The 15,090-nt window shown below is 42.6% G+C and overlaps 1 long non-coding RNA gene across 3 annotated transcripts; it reads left to right on the forward strand.

Moving 5' to 3' along the window:
* Window positions 1-6,440: 6,440 nt before the first annotated feature.
* On the forward strand, window positions 6,441-10,205 carry LOC125509210. 3 transcript variants are annotated; one of them, XR_007284002.1, is made up of 5 exons: window positions 6,441-7,034; window positions 7,194-7,395; window positions 7,481-7,591; window positions 7,705-9,266; window positions 9,346-10,205. It is a non-coding gene; the product is annotated as an uncharacterized LOC125509210 (long non-coding RNA). The 3 variants fall into 3 exon arrangements; XR_007284003.1 differs by having other exon boundaries at window positions 9,364-10,205; XR_007284001.1 differs by having other exon boundaries at window positions 7,705-10,205.
* Window positions 10,206-15,090: the final 4,885 nt, after the last annotated feature.

The raw sequence follows: 15,090 nt of genomic DNA on the forward strand, positions 1-15,090 counted from the left end.
TTGTGTTGTATTACTCACCATTACGGCATTACTCTTATTTATGAACTATCTATTTGAGCTCTCAGGAGACATTGAACTATTTGGTATGGATTAAGATAATTGTGCTTTTATGGATGTTTCTGTGTTAATTTACCCCAAGAGATATGATTTATCGATCCTTAGTATGGTTACATTCCAAAAGTATGTAGTTTGAACATCGGACGATGTAAACTTGGGCATATTTTGAGATATTGTGGTGTAGATTACTTTGCACTGCACCTATGGAGTTGGATTCTTTACTGGAGCTTGTTAGCCACTGCAGCTTCGTTTGGTGAAGATGATAGTTTTGCAGTTCCTTTTAGCGATGTTATTCTGCAAAGTATCCATTGTTTATCGTATTTGAGACGCGCATAGGACATGGAAATGGATCATCGGAGCAATATTGTTCAGGTGTTATAAATTTTACTGCACTTGATGGTGATGTTCAGTATTCAGGTCTGAGTTAAATATGCTCTGCGTGCTGCTTAGCTGAAGGTGTGTGCTCGAATTTTCATTCTGATGTTTACCTGGATAATTAAATTATTTTAGGAAGTTTATAGTTTAATCATAAAATTTAGAGTACTAAGATACTAGACTAGGGCCAGTTCTTTTGGGCGATTCTACCAGAATCACCCCCTCCCTAGCTTCTCCCAGAATCATCACTCCATATGTTTTTTACAATCCTAGCTAATTAGACCTTAACTAAATAGGATTGTAAAAAAAATATGGAGTGGCGATTCTGGAAGAAGCTGGGGAGGGGGGTGATTCTGGGAGAATCGCCGAAAAGAACTGGCCCATGTTTAAATACATGTCAGAGATGCATAATCACGCAGTGTCTAATTTTGGTCTAAACCCAGGTTTAAATACTGTTCAGAATATAGTCAAACACTATCTTTTATGTATGCCAGAGCATCAGGTCAATGGAGCTGTGATTCAGGATTTCCAAAAGAAATCGACAGCTTAGCTGTCGAAATAGTTAAAACAAACAGAAAATTATGCTTAATGGGGCTCCATGATCCCCCACTTGTTTCTATTATTAAGGAACATTTGTTACCTTTCCCAGCTGTATGAACTAGAGATTGGTCGCGAGCATATCTGAAATCTTGTCTTGATGGAAAACTGGCAATGATGTGTTGAGGATCTTCTTCGTACTACTACTATACAGGAGTTGTCTGTCTATTCCATATCTAGAACATATGGCCCAACCAATAGAGCAACTGAGCAATGGGAATCCATCCTGCTGTGACGTGAGGTGATGTTCTTCTTAGTGACGGCTTGATTCTTCCTAGGATTTTTTTTTCTTTCTACTGTACCTCTTCATAACAAAATATGTCTACGAGGTGATACTAAAAAACCGTTTCGTTTGCTGGTGACAATTGTTTTCCAGCGTAGTCGATCTTGGGCTGGACGTGATGGATCCTACCTGATCGATCAATTTCCCTCAAAAAAGAAAACCTGATCGTTGGATGAATCGTACAGACTCGACCGCAACGTATTACATATACAACGCCCTACCTGTCCGATCAATCTTTGGCGGTGCCTCCACAAGCGGCGAGGAGACTCGGCGGAAGCACGTGAGCGCGCTGAAGAGATAGCAGGCCATCGACACAGCGTTCGCCTCACCGGAGCAGTGGCGGTTGTTCTCCTTACCGTCCATCTTCGACGGCAATACTATCTCTACGCCATCAGTGTATTCAGTATTCAGTCAACTCGGCGCCGGCCCGCCATGCCCGCCGTGGTGGAGGCGCAGGGCTTCTGCCTGCTCGACGATCGAGGCAGGAGCAGTTTGACCACGATAGAGCTCAGAAAGAGATGGGGAAAGAGAGAGGAGCTCATCACGAACAGGAAAAAATAGACAACAGCGGAGGAGGAGCACGGATGCTCGCCTTGCTCACCTGGATCGAGGACGGCGGGCTTCAAGGTTTGAGCGAATCCTCACCCAGCTCACCGGGAAAGAAGCCAGCGACTTTGGCGTTGTCCGCCCCTTTGGACGTGTTCCAGCTTCAACGGATTCTCCCTCAGATTGAGGCCAGGGGCTTCGGTGCCGTCCGGATGTGACTTCCTCGTGGGTGCTCTGGAGCTACGACGAGTGCATGGGCAAGGATCAAGTCTAGAGTGGCCGCGCGTGGAGGCTTGATAGGGTTCCGAACAGAGGACGACATGGAGCTCGTTACAGCGACGTCATGCCTGGCCGTGCCGCCCGGATCGGTCGCACTAGTGGTCACGCTCCAGCCGGATGGCCAGGCACCAAGAGCCCAGGCGCCCAGCTACGTACGTACGAGGGACTTCGTCCAAGCGGTGGTACATGTACTACCTGACGAACAATCTATATATCAAACTTGACTCCGCTTAAAAGAACAATTATGATCCGCAGTTCTGCAAATCGATTCCGTATTTATTTATTCATTCTGATTTTCCACCACCAGAACGTTGACAATTTTGGGCCCTCCGTAGGCATGAATCCATCTTACCAATGTTACCAGTTCTTGTGTCCTCATGGTCTACCAGTTCTTGTGTCTTCCTAGTATATAAACTTTATACCCTGGAAACTTCATAATTTATGTATGTCTAGCTTTATTACATATGTTTGATTTTTTTTTTGATGTGGCCAAACCAAAAAAAGGAAGAAAGAGGCGACAATGTCTTTTTCTCGGCAGGATCAGGCGCCGAAGGACAGCTTGGTGGGCAGCTTGTTGCCAGGATCACAGGCTGCTTCGTGGTTGATGGTGCCGGTTCTGAGGACAATACTTCTAATGTTTTTTTCCTTTGTGGGTAGACAATATATACTCGTAGTGTTGTGATTTTTTTTTGGAAAAGCTTAATGCACATCAGAAACAATATAATCACAAATTCATCCATGACATATGCCTCCTTTTGTCTCAGTGACTAACAATTTAAAATGGTTGCATATTATGTTCAATAGTCATTCATACACACATATTATTTTTGTCTGATATTTCTTATTCATACAAACTTTTGTATATACATTATAAATATATAAAGTGCTATCCAATGCAGATGCATAAGTTGAGCCCGCCAAGCCTGGCGATACAAGTATATGTTTATTCATATAAAATAATTTTATAGAGAGTGAGCTCCCAAATTGGAAAAGCTTGGTCATATGGGCTATGTGACGTTCAAGTTGTTACTTTCGTAATAATATTGCATAATGATACATTTAGTTTTGTTTGAATCCGCGCTCATATCTATTGTGGATGAAATTTAATCTGATTATGTATGTGTAGCTCACTTGCGTGGATCAATTTATTGGAAGCTAAATATATAATCAAGATGATGATGGATTTTCTTTTCAAGAATGGTCATCTTTTGAGTACTTTTAATATTGCCTTTTCCATTTGTGAAGTTGTTTGAGTTTTTTCTTTCAAGTTTTCTAAATGTATATTTATTATTTTTATAAATCCAATGCAGATGCATAGGTTAAGCCCACCAAGCCCAGCTAGGATTGGTTGGAGATACAAGTATATGTTTAGTCATAGAAAATAATTGAATACAGAGTGAGCTCCTGAATTGGAACAGCTTGGTCATATGGGCTATGTTATGTTCAAGTTGTTACTTTCGGTAATACTATTTCATAATGATACATTTAGTTTTGTCTGAATCCGCAAACATACATGAGCTTTACACATGTCTGTTGCGGATGAAATTTAATCTCGTTACGTATATGTAGCTCACTTGCATTGATCAATTTATTTGAAGTTAAATATATAATCAAGACAATGATAGATTTTCTTTTTAAGAACGTCATTGGTACTTTTGAGTACTTTTAATATTGTTTTTCCATTTGTAAAGTTGCTTGAGTTTTTTCAAGCTTTTTAAATACATATTCATTATTTTTATACTCGATGCAACGCACGGGCAATTTTTTTAGTCTATCCCTAATAATAAAACACGGATTGACTCCGTGGGTTTACCGTCGTAATACGCTTCTTTCCGTGTCATAATGCGCTTCTTCCTGTGACTGGATAATCAATAAATAAACAAATCAGGAAAAAAATTAATGGAAGTTCGATCCCTGCTCGCCTGGGTGGAGGCTCGCCATGGTGACCAGCTTGGCTGTGTTCGCATGTGTATTTTTAATTGGTCCAAAAACAATTTCTTCTATTTGAGTTGACCATATTTTTTGTTCCATGGGCCCGCTGGGCCTGCATCGCGCGATCCCTGCTCGCCTGGGTGGTGGCTCGCACCCAACCAGCTTGGCTGTGTTCGCATGTGTATTTTTAATTGGTTCGGAAACAATTTCTTCTATTTGAGTTAACCATATTTTTTGTCCTCTCCATGGGCCCGCTGGGCCTGCATCGCGCTCTCTTTTATATATCGATTGGTGGAGAGCAACCAGCCTCGATCAACTCATCATGCTAGATTAGTTCGTCTATATCCTGGTTGCAAAAGTTTGATCAGTCCTTCCAAAAACGTTCATCCTTCAAATAGTCCCACCTCGCTTTTACACCGAATTACACCAGTTTATATACGAGTTGCTTCGAAAATCAACAAGCCACCATAGAAATCAAGAAAGCAGAGAGAAAACAAAAGGATTGGCTGCAGCGGGGGGTTAGAGGAGCAAGATGGAGAGGGAAGCGTGGGAAAAAGGGTCGGCCCATGGCCACGTTGCAGCAGGGCCGTGGAGGAGGTTGGAGGAAGGGACGGTGAAGCATATGCTCGTCGGTAGGGGGCTCCGATCTGAACAACACATACATGTATTTTCTCATGGCTGATCCGAAACACAAAAAAACTGGCTGTCGTTCAATAATCAATCCCTATGAGCTCGCGTAAAGCCTCATCACATATCACACGTTGGTAGCTCTCAACCAGTAGGCTTATCTGGGATGGTGTAAAAAAGGTTTTACCTGACCGCAAAAAAGAAAAAGGTTTACCTGAGACGAACCCTCAATTGCGTTACAATTCTTTCTCAAGTATTGGATTGTTCTTAGTTTTTCATTTTAATTAACTTCCAAACAAGGTTTTGATTTTTTTTGACTCATCATTTTTTTGGTTCGACTGTGTTGGATCGGTTTGCGCACTATCGGTCCATTAATAAACATCACTAGCTACAACGCTTGCTCATAAGTGATACCAATTAATCAAATTTTGTTCATTTGTTGGAGATGTACTTTAAGGCCGGAGGGAGGTCAAGCTTAGAGACAACCACTCTGCTTGAAGTGTATGGAGGCTGTCTTTATAGGACCAAAAATGTGGATGCTAATATGAACTTAGGCGATGATAACATCGTATCCCTTTTAGTCTCAGTTGCCTTTTAAATGTCCTTATCTCATAAAAAAATATCTCCATCACATCACCATAGCCTGATTCTTGAGTCTTGCACAACGTGTTCATTTAGTAGGAGGATGCGGTCATGTGGGGATAATAGTTTTTCACCGGTTGCAATGCACGGACATATTTGCAACATGACTATTGATATTTTTAGGAAAAATTTGAAACTTTTGCTGATGGCCAAGCCCATCGCCCTGGAATTGATCATGTTTACCGTGATTAGGTGGAATATAATAAATGACCACCATCGATGAACGGGAGAAGTGTTTACCGTGATTAGGTGGAACACATGACCACCATCCACGAATGGGAGAAGTGGCAAGACCGATGTGCCGGTAGGCTTTTTTTTTGAGCTACATGACCACCATCCACGAATTCGTACGTCGCCTTCCGCTGATGTGCCAACCAAACCCGGTACGTATCAACCAGTTCGCATGGGCCTCAGCTCATCAAACAAATTCAGCAAACTGTGGACCGGTTGGCCCAGCTGGCTCGCTCTCTCTTTCCCATTTTCTCTCTTTTGCCATTTACAGAAATTAGTAATAATGATGGGAAACGAAATGGCTAAGGTGCGTGGAAATATATGAAAATTTTCCTGCGGTGTCCATGATTTATACTTAGCCCCAGACAAGAAGTTTCACATAAATTGGTAAGTTAAATTCAAACTCATTAGGATTTATATCAAATGGGTTTGAATTAGGTCTAGGCTTTAGGATTGTGCAAAAAACATGAGATTTTTGGTGGAGTGTGATAAAATAATTTTGGACAAAGTTTTGGGGGCCAAACTACAAGGCATTTTGGAGAAGGTTGGAATGGAAATTAGAAATGCAATTAAATAAAATACAAGGAAAGCTCAAATGATTTTATGAAAATCTTCATAGTCATGGTTATTGAGTTAGGGCCGTGCGGTATTTTCTTCTCCCGTTGCAACGCACGGGCTCTTTTGCTAGTTAATTAATTAATTATATATATATATATTATAATTATATAATAATAATAAAACACGGATAATTATTATATATTATAATTATATAATAATAATTCACCGTCGCAGCGTTTTTCAGAAAAGTCCTACTGTTTTGATTATTCAACGCACAGTACTCGGAATAAGTTAGCCCGAACCGGTACAGCCGAGAAAAAAGAAAGAAAATCAACCCTCGCACGACCCTGCCTCCCAATCCCCATCTCCACCTCCTGCCTCGCGCACCGCCGTGCGCCGACACCGCCCACCACGCCGGCACGTCTACCCCTGCACGACCGGCTACACGCCGACGACGCTCGAGTGCACCTTCTTGATCAAGGCAACGCGACGGCTCGAGCGGTTGGGGGCAGCACGGCGGCTCGATGCGGAACGGCGGCAGCGGCGGCTGGAGCTTGCAGGGGCTGGGGAGGCTGATTCGAAGGCGGGCGGCGAGGCGGGGGAACGGTGAGGAAGGCCGGAGCGAGGGATCCGGCGACCTAGGCAGGAGCTCGCCGGAGCCGGGCGATGGCGGGCGGGCGCGCGAGGCAGAGGGATCCGATGCGGCGGTTCGAAGTCCTTGCAGGCAAAGGCGGACCTCCATGGCTGGCAGGGGGGCTCCAAGGCCATGGCGGGGCTTCGGTTTTCCCTGGTATAGAAAAGAGAAACAGAAGAGGATTCAGGGAAAAGAAGAACGGGGATTCAGGAAGAAGAAGAACGGTGGAAGAAGGATGGCTGGCCTCCTCGGCGCATGCCATACGATCTAAAGGTCTGACCATGTTGCTTTTCTTCCATCTTCTAATACAATCGTAAATCAGCAATCGGCAAAGAGGGAGCTGTAGGATCAGTGTCTACCCTTTTCTGCAGCTCAATCATGGTGTTGTTTGTGGCTTCCACTCTCATACTGATTGATTAGGTGCTCTAACAGGTTCATATCAGACAAGGCAACCACAACAGTACAGCCATGATAATCTCATGGGTGACAACAGTCAGAACCTGGATCGAGCACTGTGTTTTACGGGACTTCAGAAGATAATCTCAATTGTTCTACAAAGGGAAAGCATTCGCGGTACACGTTCTACAAATATACCTCGGGATACATTCATCATTGTACAATCAAGAACCTGAAGGTTACCGGCACGTCAAACATTTGATGCTTATGTTTTATGAAGGCTGGAATCTTGATTGAAGGCTTAATTATGACTTTTCTTGCAGTTTGACACAAAGTATTACTAAGCCGTTGGAACTGAAGAGACGCTGAAAAAGATTTGGTTAGGACCCCTCCGAAAAGTGGCCCAGATGTTCCATATACATTTGGTCTGATAGGTATTGTCAAATTTGCTCAGGATATAACTTGCATGGTCACGTCTGAATTCCAACATAATTTTACTATTGTAGTTTATGAGTGATATTACTGAGAATTTTACTATTGTGTTTAGGTGATCTCGGTCAGAGTTTCGACTCCAATGTCACGCTCGCTCATTATGAGTCCAAATAGTATGATGTAATCCTCTAAGCATGGTTGACATACTTGCTTTGTCATATTTACTATCATAAATTTCTTTCAATGGGGTCTCTGGAAATACTGTTTTCTATGTGTTCCCATTGGTGCCTGAATAATTTGTCACTCTTTCAATGGGATATATTTGTTGCTAATGGTCATTTATAAAGATTTATAAAGCATCCATCTGTGAATGAATTTCTGAATATTACCATAATGTGTATGATAATGGTGGAACACTTAGATTGTGGTTCATGACAAAACACTTGTGATGATGTTGTTCAACTATTGTATGGCAGTTCCAGATTGTGTGTTTACGTATGCCTAGCCAACCTTGGTTCATGAAGCTTTAGAAATTAGAAGCATCATCTTGTTTCAGAAGGTAAAGAAAGAAGGTGTGGTGATACTTCTTCTCCTCCCGTTGCAACGCATCCGGAGCTCGAGCGGGCCGATTTGCGCAGAGGCAGAGGATGGGATGGTGTGCTGCGCTCGAGACGAGATGGCTCGATTAAGGGGATTGGAGGGTGGCGCCGGCGGGCTCGCGGACGGGGATGGAGAGGGCGGGTGCCAGCAAGATCGAGCCGGGGATGGAGAGGGCAGGGGTCGGCGAGCTGGAGGTTGAGGATGGGAAGAGGTGGCACTGCCGGCGGCCACGAGCGGAGGAGGGCACGCAGCTCCTCTCGCCATGTGTAGATACAGTACTATTTTACAGGCGCAGACAGGAAGGCAGTACATTGTTCTTGCGGTACGCTGACGCATTTGATTTGCCCGTGCCATCTAGGAAGGGCTGGTTCTACTGCTAGATGTCGGCCCGTTGATGCACTGGGAGCTGCAGGAAGTCGAGAATGTCTGCACCACCCTTGTGCGCAAGAAGGCAAGCAACACGAGGAGCGGCGATGGCCGCTGCCTGAGCCTGGCGTTCTTTTTGTTGAGAATCCCTGAGCCTGGTGGTGGTTATCGCGAGAACCAGGACAACGGAAGCCAGGTGGCATCGCTGGTCCGTGTAAAATAGGTTTAAACTTGGTGAAGCCATTGAACAACACTCTTGCTTTCTTCTGTTAGGACCCTTTATCAACCATTGAGCCACGCCAAGTTTTTGAGATGGTAATGAAGCCTGCCACATTAAATTTGTCCCTCCCCTTGGTTCTTTGTTATTTATTCTTTTGAATTCCTGAAATTTCTCTCCAAAATAAGTCTTGCTTTACCAGAAGATTGAACTGTTTCTTTTCAGCTACGATCATCTAATCTCATATGTGTGTTCGTTTGAACTTTATTTACTCTTTTGACTGTTGATTTTGTTTGCTTTGCCTGAAGATTGAACTATTTCTTTTACTGTTGATTTATGAACTCCAAGTACTGATGTGCATAATTAAGCATCTGTTCATCAGGTGTCATTGTATATGGACAAGTCTGCAGGGGTTTGTCAGTCGGACTTCCATGATTGCAAATTGTCGTTCCTGCAACTTATATGTGATCACGATCTTTTTGTTGAGATGACTGGTATGTATCCCGCTGTAAATTCATGGACTACCAACCTAGGGAACTATAAATATTCCGGTTTGCCAAACTATTTTAATAGACCAGCAATATTGTTCAGAGACTTCGGTCCTCCTCCACAGCGGGATGCGACCTCCCTGGAGCAGCGGGTCAGGCGCATCGTCGGAGGGGGAGAAGAGCTTGTTATCTACATGACTACATCAATGTTGAGTGAACTGCCGTCGAACTGAAGCGCGCCTCCTATAGCTGCGACCCTGTGTTGGCCCTGCCCGCGTACGTCCGCTAAGACCGGAAACAGAGCAGGAAAGGAGTTCAAATGACCTCTCTCTATTTTTCCTCCCTCTGGGAGGGAGTTGCCAAAGCAGTTAAGGCATGCGGAGGTTTGAAAGTTGCGCAGGAGGCGGCCTAAGGGTGGGACGGCGTACAATCCCTCTACTGTCATTTTATACTCTGATTTTTTTTGCTGCATGCACAGGTGTTTCAGGCAGAAACAGTAATAGCATCGACTAGGAGGAGCAAGACAAGAAGCAGCGACAGCTACCATTGCTGGCTAAGCTATCTGCTACGATGCCCGCCTCTCTTTGCAACGGCCAAAGCACACAACAATCCATATTTTGGTGAATTTTTTCTCCCCACTTTGGTGACTTGGGACGGGTTGTGGGCAACAGCAGTTTGAAAGAATCGGTAGTAGAAACGTGAATGTTAAAGCCAATGGGCTAAAAACTATAAGGATACTTGATTTGTTTCCATGTCTACCTTTCAGTATTCAGCCTTGCGAGAAAAGGTGCCTCAGGATAGAAGCTTGACATAGGTGTGGCCTTGAATGCCAGGATTTTATGAGTATCCTGACTCTTCTGTTCTCATTACAGAATCAGAATTCAAAAGATCAATGTACTAATGCATTTCAAGTTTTCAACAGGAGAGTACTTTCTGATGTTTTAATGACCAGGTATTATTGATCTTGAGGTGTGTTATTGATCTCTGTTACTAAATAGATGGTGTTTTTTGTTACTTTATGAAGAAGCATTGCATGCAAGACGCCATAGAAAAAAACTGCTGCCCCTGATGCTTCCTCGCGGAATCGCAGCTTGATGGGGCTTGCTGCGCCTCTGGAACACGCAACCGCTAACAAAGAGCAGCTTGAAGGTTTGAACAAATGTACATATTGAAATTTAGAGTTCCACCAGTACATATGTGCAAGAGTGTAATGTTCACTTGGAACTTGCTCGTGGTGGAGACGTTCAACACAAAAAAAGTGAAGACGACCTGAAACTTCATGAGATAATTTAGTAATTCGGTCTGGTCAGTACATTTCTGCGTAAACAAAAAAATATCCAATCAAAGCACATTGGCTTATGATGTTTTTTTGTGTGGGAGTTTTATGATGTATTTTTTGTTAGTACATCGTTTCATTAATGATATTGGATGAGGGGAATAAAAAACATGTGCATATGTAGCTCACTGCCATTGATTAATTTACTGAAAATTGAATCTATAATCAAGACAATGAGTTAGTTCTAGACATGCAAAATTATGAATTAAATTTTTATTAAACCTACAACTTGAAAATTCTGATTTTATATCATATGTGATGTTGTAATAGGAGAGGATTGGACACTCTTCTATCTGATAATGGATTGTTTCGAAGAATGGATCTTGGTACTTTTGAACAATTTTATACTATTGTTTTGCTATTTGCAAAGTTGTTTGAGTTGTATGCATAAACATATTTGTTCGAGTGTTAATTAGTTTTATAGGTTTCCAAGCACATGTTTATTTATTTTGCCGCTACTCACATCGACCCCAAGAAGTCCATCTATGTGTGCATGGGCGATACAAATAGTGCGGAGAAGGAATCATGTGCGAGATCACTGGTCAATCTGGTCCACAACATCAAATGCCGACGTCCATAGCACAAGGCAGTGCTTTTCCGAGCAAGCAACCTAGCAAGTGCATCGGTGATCAATGGTTTGTTTGAACAACATATATGTGCGATTATATTCGGCTTATATATTGGGTTAGGGGCAGGTGGTAATATTTTACTCTCGTTGCAACACATGAGAACTGAAATAGATCATGACGAACATTGTTAGGGTACGCCAAAATTTCATGGTCAAAAAAGAAATACTCAATGTAGTCTTATTTTTGATGTTTTGCAAAAAATGGATTAAAGAAGTGCTGCATAATGGCAAGTGGAGCGGGTTTTAATTTTTCGCCCGATGCAACGCACGGGCAATTGTAGTAGTAACTATTAAAATCTGTAATTGTACCTATTCACCCCCCTCTAGGTCCATCTCGATCCTTTCACCATCACAGTAGGGGTAAAATCCGCGAGAGTCTGGGTTATGTGTGGTAAGGCTGGTTCTCGTGCATGTACAACCGGGGTGCTATCTCCATCAAGAGGCAGCATTGTTTTATTTGAAGACCATGTTTTTACTCTGCTAGATACTGGCATCACCCGCTCCAATTCAAATGGCTGATAAATAGAAAACATAATTTAATGTATAGACATTGTATGAGAGACAAATGCAATAGATAGTGTGGAAAAAAGAAGGCATTAAATAATTGACATGTATATTGTTTAACTACAACAGATAGCATGACATAATTTCACATATATGATGTCTATCTAAACTGGATAGCATAGCATAACATAATTCAAAGATATGATGACTAACTAAACAAGATCGCATGACATAATTCACATACATGTTATCTAAGTAACTAGGATCGCATGATTGAATTCACATATGTGATTTATATGCTAAGCGGAGGGCATTCACATATATGATGTCTGAACTAAGAACATGGTGTTGAATATTCTGTATATGATGTCTAAACTATGCAATGCAAGACACCATATGCATGATATGAGCAGTAGAACCGTGCCAAGTTAGAGCATACACCTCGGTGGGGGAATATGACTGGTCATCTGTCTCTAAATCCATCTCTGAGGAGCTATCGGGACCCAGCAAGAGATCTGCTTCGACAGGTAGCACTGTCTGCTCCGAAGGCCTTGTTTTCACTCTATATTTTCCCATCACCCACTCAAATGGCTGATTCATAGGAAGAGTAGTTTAATGTACAAACATTGTCAACAAATGGAAATTTAATGAAGAAAAGGATGGGCTAGATATGATTCAAATATATGATGCCTGGTTAAACAAGATGGCATTGCACATTTCACATATATTATGGCTGGCTAAAAGACATGAGACTACATAATTCCCATATATGATATTGAAACTAAACAGGTGGCATTACAGAACATGTCTAAACTAAGCAGATGACATATATGATGTCGAAAGTAGGCACTGCAAGGCAACATGTGCATGATATGACTAACATCATCATGCCAAGTTAGAACAAACACCTTGGGGGTAAATAGGAGTGGTCAGCTGCGTCTGAATCCGACTCAGAACAAATATCTTCCTATGGATTACAATCTGGAGAGGGGAGGGGGGAGGGTTTGCCATTGAACCAACCATGGCGATGTCTGCATTGTATTGCCGCGCAAAACTCTTCTCTTTTCTTTTATCTACATGTTCAACATGACTGTGTACAATATCTCACATGCATACAAAAAAATATAGTGAGATTCTGTAAGGAGAGCATGCAGAAATCTAGAGTAATGGTAACAACCAGTGGATGGATCCAAAAATAATGATAGCAGGCTGATGATTGCTTTAATTTAATAAAAAACAGATGATGATTGCTTTACTATTTGTTTCCCACCCAAGATGAACAACATAGGCATACCCTAGGTGAACCAGATATTAGACAGAGATACTATTCATTGCTGCCTCGATATGTGCCCCACAACTAATTAGAACTCAAGTTTGAACATCAATTTGGACCTGACTTGGAGTCTAAGAGGTGAACAGGAAAATTTCCTATTGCTATGTTTTTCCGTTGAACCATAATAGCCCTAATGGATCGATATGAATGTAGAGTAATAAGTGATGCGACAAGTGTACAACCTCTTTGCCGTAGCCGTGTCGACCTCAGCATCATTGGGTTGGTCGCTGAAGAAGTTGAGGCAGAGGTGGCTATCGGAGGTGTGGAGGAAGATCTGAGGAATCTGTAGACGGCGTCCAGGGCACTGCTCTGTTGTGATGGATCATTCCGTCCTTGGAGCAGCTCCGGTGAGTCACAAGACGTCAAGGCTGAAGCAGCACAACACAGACATCGTTAATCTCAAGTGGGATTCTAATAGCATCTCCAATAGATGATGTAAAATGCATTAGCAAAAAGTGACAGATGTAAAATCTACATCACCAAAAACCACCTAACTACAACAGATGAGGTAAAAACTGTTGACTCTGAACTTAACTTTCGAAACTGAAATTTACTGTGGAATCTGAATGTTATTGTCGAAACTGAATGCAATGGTAGCAGAGAGGCACTTCACATGGGATAGTTTAGGAAGGGCCTGCAGTTCATCTTCAATCTGCACCCCCCTGAACCGCCAGCCACCACCGGCCGAACCCCGCGCCGCCTCGCCGCCTCGCTGATACGTCTCCATTGTATCTACTTTTCCAAACACTTTTGCCCTTGTTTTGGACTCTAACTTGCATGATTTGAATGGAACTAACCCAGACTGACGCTGTTTTTAGCAGAATTGCCATGGTGTTATTTTTGTGCAGAAATAAAAGTTCTCGGAATGACTTGAAACTTCACGGAGAATATTTTTGGAATATATAAAAAATACTGGCGAAAGAATCAAGACCAGGGGCCCACACCCTGTCCACGAGGGTGGGGGCGCGCCTATCCCCTGGGCGCGCCCCCTGCCTCGTGGCCCCCTGGAGCTCCACTGACCTCAACTCCAACTCTATATATTCACGTTCGGGGTGAAAAAAATCAGAAAGAAGGATTCATCATGTTTTACGATACGGAGCCGCTGCCAAGCCCTAATCTCTCTCGGGAGGGCTGATCTGGAGTCCGTTCAGGGCTCGGATAGGGGAATCCATCGCCATCGTCATCATCAACCATCCTCCGTCACCAATTTCATGATGCTCACCACCGCGTGTGAGTAATTCCATCGTAGGCTTGCTGGATGGTGATGGGTTGGATGAGATTTACCATGTAATCGAGTTAGTTTTGTTAGGGTTTGATCCCTAGTATCCATTATGTTCTGAGATTGATGTTGCTATGACTTTGCTATGCTTAATGCTTGTCACTAGGTCCTGAGTGCCATGATTTAAGATCTGAACCTATTATATTTTCGTGAATATATGTGAGTTCTTGATCCTATCTTGCAAGTCTATAGTCCCTTATTATGTGTTATGATCCGTTAACCCCGAAGTGACAATAATCGGGATACTTACCGGTGATGACCGTAGTTTGAGGAGTTCATGTATTCAATAAGTGTTAATGCTTTGGTCCGGTACTCTATTAAAAGGAGGCCTTAATATCCCTTAGTTTCCAATAGGACCCCGCTGCCACAGGAGGGCAGGACAAAAAATGTCATGCAAGTTCTTTTCCATAAGCATGTATGACTATATTCGGAATACATGCCTACATTACATTGATGAACTGAAGCTAGTTCTGTGTCACCCTATGTTATAACTATTGCATGAGGAATCGCATCCGACATAATTATCCATCACTGATCCAATGCCTACGAGCTTTTCACATATTGATCTTTGCTTAGTTACTTTACCGTTGCCACTGTTACAATTACTACAAAACTGCTACTGTTACTTTTGCTACCGTTACCGTTACTTCCATACTACTTTGCTACTAAATACTTTGCTGCAGATATTAAGTTATCCAGGTGTGGTTGAATTGACAACTCAACTGCTAATACTTGAGAATATTCTTTGGC

The sequence above is a fragment of the Triticum urartu genome, chromosome 5 (assembly GCF_003073215.2).
Source record: "Triticum urartu cultivar G1812 chromosome 5, Tu2.1, whole genome shotgun sequence".
Lineage (NCBI taxonomy): Eukaryota > Viridiplantae > Streptophyta > Magnoliopsida > Poales > Poaceae > Triticum > Triticum urartu.